We start from the raw sequence: 9,960 nt of genomic DNA, 5'->3' as shown, positions 1-9,960 counted from the left end.
TGTTTATGTGACACAGGGTCCCCCTTGTGGTCAAAGGAGAGGAAAGAGGCAATAATGGTACAGGTGGGAGTGTCTCTGGTGCTGCAGTGTCGACCGCCTGCAGGCCTGCCCCCTCCCATCATCTTCTGGATGGACAACAGTAAGTCTTCAAGGGGTTTCATACATTTCTACACATTGTGTGTTGGTTTACATCCAGACAGTACGCTGTCAAGTCCAATTCTAGAAGTCATATTGCCGGACTGCGTTCTGAGATGATATAGGGGCTGTTTTTGGTTGTCAGTAAGCATACATATTTAGTGTAATTGTATACAGCCGCTGCCTGTTCACCCCGCTATCATCCAGAAGGCGAGGTCAGTACAGGTGCATCAAAGCAGGGACCAAGAGACTGAAAACAGCTTCTATCTCAAGGCCATCAGACTGTTAAACAGCCACCACTAACATTGAGTGGCTGCTGCCATACATGTAAAAATGTATCACTAGTCACTTTAAACAATGCCTCTTAATATAATGTTTACATACCCTACATTACTCATCTCATATGTATATACTGTACTCTATACCATCTACTGCATCTTTATGTAATACATGTATCACTAGCCACTTTAAACAATGCCTCTTAATATAATGTTTACATACCCTACATTACTCATCTCATATGTATATACTGTACTCTATACCATCTACTGCATCTTTATGTAATACATGTATCACTAGCCACTTTAAACAATGCTACCTAATATAATGTTTACATACCCTACATTACTCATCTCATATGTATATACTGTACTCTATACCATCTACTGCATCTTTATGTAATACATGTATCACAAGCCACTTTAAACAATGCTACCTAATATAATGTTTACATACCCTACATTACTCATCTCATATGTATATACTGTACTCTATACCATCTACTGCATCTTGCCATCTTTATGTAATACATGTATCACTAGCCACTTTAAACAATGGCACTTTTATGTTTACATACCCTACATTACTCATCTCATATATATATACTGTACTCGACACCATCTACTGCATCTTGCCTATGCCGTTCTGTACCATCACTCATTCATATATCTTTATGTACATATTCTTTATCCCTTTTCACTTGTGTGTATAAGGTAGTAGGTTTGGAATTGTTAGGTTAGATTACTCGTTGGTTATTACTGTATTGTCGGAACTAGAAGCACAAGCATTTCGCTACACTCGCATTAACATCTGCTAACCATGTGTATGTGACAAATTAAATTTGATTTGATGTGCAACATATTTTATGTGATACATCATCTCTCCTCTTCCTCTTCCTCTCCTTCCCCCCTCCCTCGCAGACTTCCAGCGCCTGCCTCAGAACACGCGTGTGTCCCAGGCGTTAAACGGAGACCTGTACTTCTCTAACGTCCTATTGGACGACACCAGGAACGACTACATCTGTTACGCCCGTTTCCTCACACACAGACCATCCAGCAGAAACAACCCATCACTGTCAAAGTCCTGGACAGTAAGTGTCCATCCCACTCAGCACAGAGGCTTTAAACCAGTCCCAGTGGGTTCCTACACCTGAGTGTCCATCCCACTCAGCACAGAGGCTTTTAACCAGTCCCAGTGGGTTCCTACACCTGAGTGTCCATCCCACTCAGCACAGAGGCTTTTAACCAGTCCCAGTGGGTTCCTACACCTGAGTGTCCATCCCACTCAGCACAGTGGCTTTAAACCAGTCCCAGTGGGTTCCTATACCTGAGTGTCCATCCCACTCAGCACAGAGGCTTTAAACCAGTCCCAGTGGGTTCCTACACCTGAGTGTCCATCCCACTCAGCACAGAGGCTTTTAACCAGTCCCAGTGGGTTCCTACACCTGAGTGTCCATCCCACTCAGCACAGAGGCTTTAAACCAGTCCCAGTGGGTTCCTACACCTGAGTGTCCATCCCACTCAGCACAGAGGCTTTTAACCAGTCCCAGTGGGTTCCTACACCTGAGTGTCCATCCCACTCAGCACAGAGGCTTTTAACCAGTCCCAGTGGGTTCCTACACCTGAGTGTCCATCCCACTCAGCACAGAGGCTTTTAACCAGTCCCAGTGGGTTCCTACACCTGAGTGTCCATCCCACTCAGCACAGAGGCTTTAAACCAGTCCCAGTGGGTTCCTACACCTGAGTGTCCATCCCACTCAGCACAGAGGCTTTAAACCAGTCCCAGTGGGTTCCTACACCTGAGTGTCCATCCCACTCAGCACAGAGGCTTTTAACCAGTCCCAGTGGGTTCCTACACCTGAGATGTTTACTGATCTGTAAGGGAGAAGCTCCACCTCTACACTGCTTATACATATTGATTCCCTTCAGATCTGCAAATAAGGGTTAGGGCCAAGGAGAAGGGAGCCTTGGGCTAGACGGTCTTTATCCTGGGCTGTCCCTGGGTCCTCCTTCCCTGAGTTGTCTGGTCCTATCTGACTGTTAGTGTTAACCGTGACATTAGGTCATTGCCTTGTTATGCAATATTTTAGTATAGTGATAATTTTGAGTATTTTGTAATTCTCATCATTCTAATGTGTGATGCATTTTTGAACTGTCCTTTTATGTTGTTGTTGTTTGATGATATTTGTTTGATGACATCCCTTCCTCTAACTGAATCTCCTCCTGGTTGTTCCCTGTAGATATCTATGTAGCACCTCTAACTGAATCTCCTCCTGGTTGTTCCCTGTAGATATCTATGTAGCACCTCTAACTGAATCTCCTCCTGGTTGTTCCCTGTAGATGTCTATGTAGCACCTCTAACTGAATCTCCTCCTGGTTGTTCCCTGTAGATATCTATGTAGCACCTCTAACTGAATCTCCTCCTGGTTGTTCCCTGTAGATATCTATGTAGCACCTCTAACTGAATCTCCTCCTGGTTGTTCCCTGTAGATGTCTATGTAGCACCTCTAACTGAATCTCCTCCTGGTTGTTCCCTGTAGATGTCTATGTAGCACCTCTAACTGAATCTCCTCCTGGTTGTTCCCTGTAGATATCTATGTAGCACCTCTAACTGAATCTCCTCCTGGTTGTTCCCTGTAGATATCTATGTAGCACCTCTAACTGAATCTCCTCCTGGTTGTTCCCTGTAGATATCTATGTAGCACCTCTAACTGAATCTCCTCCTGGTTGTTCCCTGTAGATATCTATGTAGCACCTCTAACTGAATCTCCTCCTGGTTGTTCCCTGTAGATATCTATGTAGCACCTCTAACTGAATCTCCTCCTGGTTGTTCCCTGTAGATATCTATGTAGCACCTCTAACTGAATCTCCTCCTGGTTGTTCCCTGTAGATGTCTATGTAGCACCTCTAACTGAATCTCCTCCTGGTTGTTCCCTGTAGATATCTATGTAGCACCTCTAACTGAATCTCCTCCTGGTTGTTCCCTGTAGATGTCTATGTAGCACCTCTAACTGAATCTCCTCCTGGTTGTTCCCTGTAGATATCTATGTAGCACCTCTAACTGAATCTCCTCCTGGTTGTTCCCTGTAGATATCTATGTAGCACCTCTAACTGAATCTCCTCCTGGTTGTTCCCTGTAGATGTCTATGTAGCACCTCTAACTGAATCTCCTCCTGGTTGTTCCCTGTAGATATCTATGTAGCACCTCTAACTGAATCTCCTCCTGGTTGTTCCCTGTAGATATCTATGTAGCACCTCTAACTGAATCTCCTCCTGGTTGTTCCCTGTAGATATCTATGTAGCACCTCTAACTGAATCTCCTCCTGGTTGTTCCCTGTAGATATCTATGTAGCACCTCTAACTGAATCTCCTCCTGGTTGTTCCCTGTAGATATCTATGTAGCACCTCTAACTGAATCTCCTCCTGGTTGTTCCCTGTAGATATCTATGTAGCACCTCTAACTGAATCTCCTCCTGGTTGTTCCCTGTAGATATCTATGTAGCACCTCTAACTGAATCTCCTCCTGGTTGTTCCCTGTAGATATCTATGTAGCACCTCTAACTGAATCTCCTCCTGGTTGTTCCCTGTAGATATCTATGTAGCACCTCTAACTGAATCTCCTCCTGGTTGTTCCCTGTAGATATCTATGTAGCACCTCTAACTGAATCTCCTCCTGGTTGTTCCCTGTAGATATCTATGTAGCACCTCTAACTGAATCTCCTCCTGGTTGTTCCCTGTAGATATCTATGTAGCACCTCTAACTGAATCTCCTCCTGGTTGTTCCCTGTAGATATCTATGTAGCACCTCTAACTGAATCTCCTCCTGGTTGTTTCCTGTAGATATCTATGTAGCACCTCTAACTGAATCTCCTCCTGGTTGTTCCCTGTAGATATCTATGTAGCACCTCTAACTGAATCTCCTCCTGGTTGTTCCCTGTAGATATCTATGTAGCACCTCTAACTGAATCTCCTCCTGGTTGTTCCCTGTAGATATCTATGTAGCACCTCTAACTGAATCTCCTCCTGGTTGTTCCCTGTAGATATCTATGTAGCACCTCTAACTGAATCTCCTCCTGGTTGTTCCCTGTAGATATCTATGTAGCACCTCTAACTGAATCTCCTCCTGGTTGTTCCCTGTAGATATCTATGTAGCACCTCTAACTGAATCTCCTCCTGGTTGTTCCCTGTAGATATCTATGTAGCACCTCTAACTGAATCTCCTCCTGGTTGTTCCCTGTAGATATCTATGTAGCACCTCTAACTGAATCTCCTCCTGGTTGTTCCCTGTAGATATCTATGTAGCACCTCTAACTGAATCTCCTCCTGGTTGTTCCCTGTAGATATCTATGTAGCACCTCTAACTGAATCTCCCTCCTGGTTGTTCCCTGGTTGTTGTAGATATCTATGTAGCACCTCTAACTGAATCTCCTCCTGGTTGTTCCCTGTAGATATCTATGTAGCACCTCTAACTGAATCTCCTCCTGGTTGTTCCCTGTAGATATCTATGTAGCACCTCTAACTGAATCTCCTCCTGGTTGTTCCCTGTAGATATCTATGTAGCACCTCTAACTGAATCTCCTCCTGGTTGTTCCCTGTAGATATCTATGTAGCACCTCTAACTGAATCTCCTCCTGGTTGTTCCCTGTAGATGTCTATGTAGCACCTCTAACTGAACCTCTAACTCCTCCTGGTTGTTCCCTGTAGATATCTATGTAGCACCTCTAACTGAATCTCCTCCTGGTTGTTCCCTGTAGATATCTATGTTAGCACCTCTAACTGAATCTCCTCCTGGTTGTTCCCTGTAGATATCTATGTAGCACCTCTAACTGAATCTCCTCCTGGTTGTTCCCTGTAGATATCTATGTAGCACCTCTAACTGAATCTCCTCCTGGTTGTTCCCTGTAGATATCTATGTAGCACCTCTAACTGAATCTCCTCCTGGTTGTTCCCTGTAGATATCTATGTAGCACCTCTAACTGAATCTCCTCCTGGTTGTTCCCTGTAGATATCTATGTAGCACCTCTAACTGAATCTCCTCCTGGTTGTTCCCTGTAGATATCTATGTAGCACCTCTAACTGAATCTCCTCCTGGTTGTTCCCTGTAGATATCTATGTAGCACCTCTAACTGAATCTCCTCCTGGTTGTTCCCTGTAGATATCTATGTAGCACCTCTAACTGAATCTCCTCCTGGTTGTTCCCTGTAGATATCTATGTAGCACCTCTAACTGAATCTCCTCCTGGTTGTTCCCTGTAGATATCTATGTAGCACCTCTAACTGAATCTCCTCCTGGTTGTTCCCTGTAGATATCTATGTAGCACCTCTAACTGAATCTCCTCCTGGTTGTTCCCTGTAGATATCTATGTAGCACCTCTAACTGAATCTCCTCCTGGTTGTTCCCTGTAGATATCTATGTAGCACCTCTAACTAACTGAGCATCTAACCTCCCTGGTTGTTCCCTGTAGATATCTATGTAGCACCTCTAACTGAATCTCCTCCTGGTTGTTCCCTGTAGATATCTATGTAGCACCTCTAACTGAATCTCCTCCTGGTTGTTCCCTGTAGATATCTATGTAGCACCTCTAACTGAATCTCCTCCTGGTTGTTCCCTGTAGATGTCTATGTAGCACCTCTAACTGAATCTCCTCCTGGTTGTTCCCTGTAGATATCTATGTAGCACCTCTAACTGAATCTCCTCCTGGTTGTTCCCTGTAGATATCTATGTAGCACCTCTAACTGAATCTCCTCCTGGTTGTTCCCTGTAGATATCTATGGCACCTCTAACTGAATCTCCTCCTGGTTGTTCCCTGTAGATATCTATGTATAACTGAATCTCCTCCTGGTTGTTCCCTGTAGATATCTATGTAGCACCTCTAACTGAATCTCCTCCTGGTTGTTCCCTGTAGATATCTATGTAGCACCTCTAACTGAATCTCCTCCTGGTTGTTCCCTGTAGATATCTATGTAGCACCTCTAACTGAATCTCCTCCTGGTTGTTCCCTGTAGATATCTATGTAGCACCTCTAACTGAATCTCCTCCTGGTTGTTCCCTGTAGATATCTATGTAGCACCTCTAACTGAATCTCCTCCTGGTTGTTCCCTGTAGATATCTATGTAGCACCTCTAACTGAATCTCCTCCTGGTTGTTCCCTGTAGATATCTATGTAGCACCTCTAACTGAATCTCCTCCTGGTTGTTCCCTGTAGATGTCTATGTAGCACCTCTAACTGAATCTCCTCCTGGTTGTTCCCTGTAGATATCTATGTAGCACCTCTAACTGAATCTCCTCCTGGTTGTTCCCTGTAGATATCTATGTAGCACCTCTAACTGAATCTCCTCCTGGTTGTTCCCTGTAGATGTCTATGTAGCACCTCTAACTGAATCTCCTCCTGGTTGTTCCCTGTAGATATCTATGTAGCACCTCTAACTGAATCTCCTCCTGGTTGTTCCCTGTAGATATCTATGTAGCACCTCTAACTGAATCTCCTCCTGGTTGTTCCCTGTAGATGTCTATGTAGCACTGCATGCTCATGATGTTCTGATTGATTTTTACAGTGGATGCGATCAATGAAACTGTGGCAGCTATGTACAATTATACGAACAATTTATTTGTTGGTGAGTGCTGGTTTACCCCCTTATCCCAAAGTGAACCCAGCCCCATCCCAACTCCTCCTTTTATTCTAACCAACCTGGACTATACCTGACCCAGCTGACACCAACACCTGTAGTATAACCTACCTGGACTATACCTGACCCACCTGACTCCAACACCTGTAGTATAACCTACCTGGAATATACCTGACCCACCTGACTCCAACACCTGTAGTATAACCTACCTGGAATATACCTGACCCACCTGACGCCAACACCTGTAGTATAACCTACCTGGACTATACCTGACCCGCCTGACGCCAACACCTGTAGTATAACCTACCTGGACTATACCTGACCCACCTGACGCCAACACCTGTAGTATAACCTACCTGGACTATACCTGACCCAGCTGACACCAACACCTGTAGTATAACCTACCTGGAATATACCTGACCCACCTGACGCCAACACCTGTAGTATAACCTACCTGGACTATACCTGACCCACCTGACTCCAACACCAGTAGTATAACCTACCTGGACTATACCTGACCCACCTGACTCCAACACCTGTAGTATAACCTACCTGGACTATACCTGACCCACCTGACTCCAACACCTGTAGTATAACCTACCTGGACTATACCTGACCCACCTGACTCCAACACCTGTAGTATAACCTACCTGGACTATACCTGACCCACCTGACTCCAACACCTGTAGTATAACCTACCTGACCCCCCTGACTCCAACACCTGTAGTATAACGTACCTGGACTATACCTGACCCACCTGACTCCAACACCTGTAGTATAACCTACCTGGACTATACCTGACCCAGCTGACTCCAACACCTGCAGTATAACCTACCTGGAATATACCTGACCCAGCTGACTCCAACACCTGTAGTATAATCTACCTGGACTATACCTGACCCACCTGACTCCAACACCTGTAGTATAACCTACCTGGACTATACCTGACCCACCTGACTCCAACACCTGTAGTATAACCTACCTGGACTATACCTGACCCACCTGACTCCAACACCTGTAGTATAACCTACCTGGACTATACCTGACCCACCTGACTCCAACACCTGTAGTATAACCTACCTGGAATATACCTGACCCACCTGACTCCAACACCTGTAGTATAACCTACCTGGACTATACCTGACCCCCCTGACTCCAACACCTGTAGTATAACCTACCTGGACTATACCTGACCCACCTGACTCCAACACCTGTAGTATAACCTACCTGGACTATACCTGACCCCCCTGACTCCAACACCTGTAGTATAACCTACCTGGACTATACCTGACCCACCTGACTCCAACACCTGTAGTATAACCTACCTGGAATATACCTGACCCACCTGACTCCAACACCTGTAGTATAACCTACCTGGACTATACCTGACCCACCTGACTCCAACACCTGTAGAATAACCTACCTGGACTATACCTGACCCACCTGACTCCAACACCTGTAGTATAACCTACCTGGACTATACCTGACCCACCTGACTCCAACACCTGTAGTATAACCTACCTGGACTATACCTGACCCACCTGACTCCAACACCTGTAGTATAACCTACCTGGACTATACCTGACCCAGCTGACTCCAACACCTTTAGTATAACCTACCTGGACTATACCTGACCCACCTGACTCCAACACCTGTAGAATAACCTACCTGGACTATACCTGACCCACCTGACTCCAACACCTGTAGTATAACCTACCTGGACTATACCTGACCCACCTGACTCCAACACCTGTAGTATAACCTACCTGGACTATACCTGACCCACCTGACTCCAACACCTGTAGTATAACCTACCTGGACTATACCTGACCCACCTGACTCCAACACCTGTAGTATAACCTACCTGGAATATACCTGACCCAGCTGCTCCAACACCTGTAGTATAACCTACCTGGACTATACCTGACCCACCTGACTCCAACACCTGTAGTATAACCTACCTGGACTATACCTGACCCACCTGACTCCAACACCTCTAGTATAACCTACCTGGACTATACCTGACCCAGCTGACTCCAACACCTGTAGTATAACCTACCTGGACTATACCTGACCCACCTGACTCCAACACCTGTAGTATAACCTACCTGGAATATACCTGACCCAGCTGCTCCAACACCTGTAGTATAACCTACCTGGACTATACCTGACCCAGCTGACTCCAACACCTGTAGTATAACCTACCTGGACTATACCTGACCCAGCTGACTCCAACACCTGTAGTATAACCTACCTGGACTATACCTGACCCACCTGACTCCAACACCTGTAGTATAACCTACCTGGACTATACCTGACCCAGCTGACTCCAACACCTGTAGTATAACCTACCTGGACTATACCTGACCCACCTGACTCCAACACCTGTAGTATAACCTACCTGGACTATACCTGACCCACCTGACTCCAACACCTGTAGTATAACCTACCTGGACTATACCTGACCCACCTGACTCCAACACCTGTAGTATAACCTACCTGGACTATACCTGACCCAGCTGACTCCAACACCTGTAGTATAACCTACCTGGACTATACCTGACCCACCTGACTCCAACACCTGTAGTTAACCTACCTGGAATATACCTGACCCAGCTGACTCCAACACCTGTAGTATAACCTACCTGGACTATACCTGACCCAGCTGACTCCAACACCTGTAGTATAACCTACCTGGACTATACCTGACCCAGCTGACTCCAACACCTGTAGTATAACCTACCTGGACTATACCTGACCCAGCTGACTCCAACACCTGTAGTATAACCTACCTGGACTATACCTGACCTGATCATCTACTCCCGACCTCATCCTGTGTGACTAAATTCACATTGATAGCATAATATAACAAAATAACATCAAACCATGTTAATTACATTCCATAACTAAATCCTCTCCTT

The 9,960-nt window shown here is 45.4% G+C and overlaps 1 pseudogene; it reads left to right on the top strand.

The window, feature by feature from the left end:
* Positions 1-6: 6 nt before the first annotated feature.
* LOC124028563 overlaps positions 7-9,960 on the top strand; it is a 34,451-nt pseudogene continuing 24,497 nt past the window's right edge.

The sequence above is a fragment of the Oncorhynchus gorbuscha genome, unplaced genomic scaffold (assembly GCF_021184085.1).
Source record: "Oncorhynchus gorbuscha isolate QuinsamMale2020 ecotype Even-year unplaced genomic scaffold, OgorEven_v1.0 Un_scaffold_4439, whole genome shotgun sequence".
Lineage (NCBI taxonomy): Eukaryota > Metazoa > Chordata > Actinopteri > Salmoniformes > Salmonidae > Oncorhynchus > Oncorhynchus gorbuscha.
Note: the sequence above shows the minus strand (reverse complement) of the source record. Positions and strands in the feature narration are given on the sequence as shown.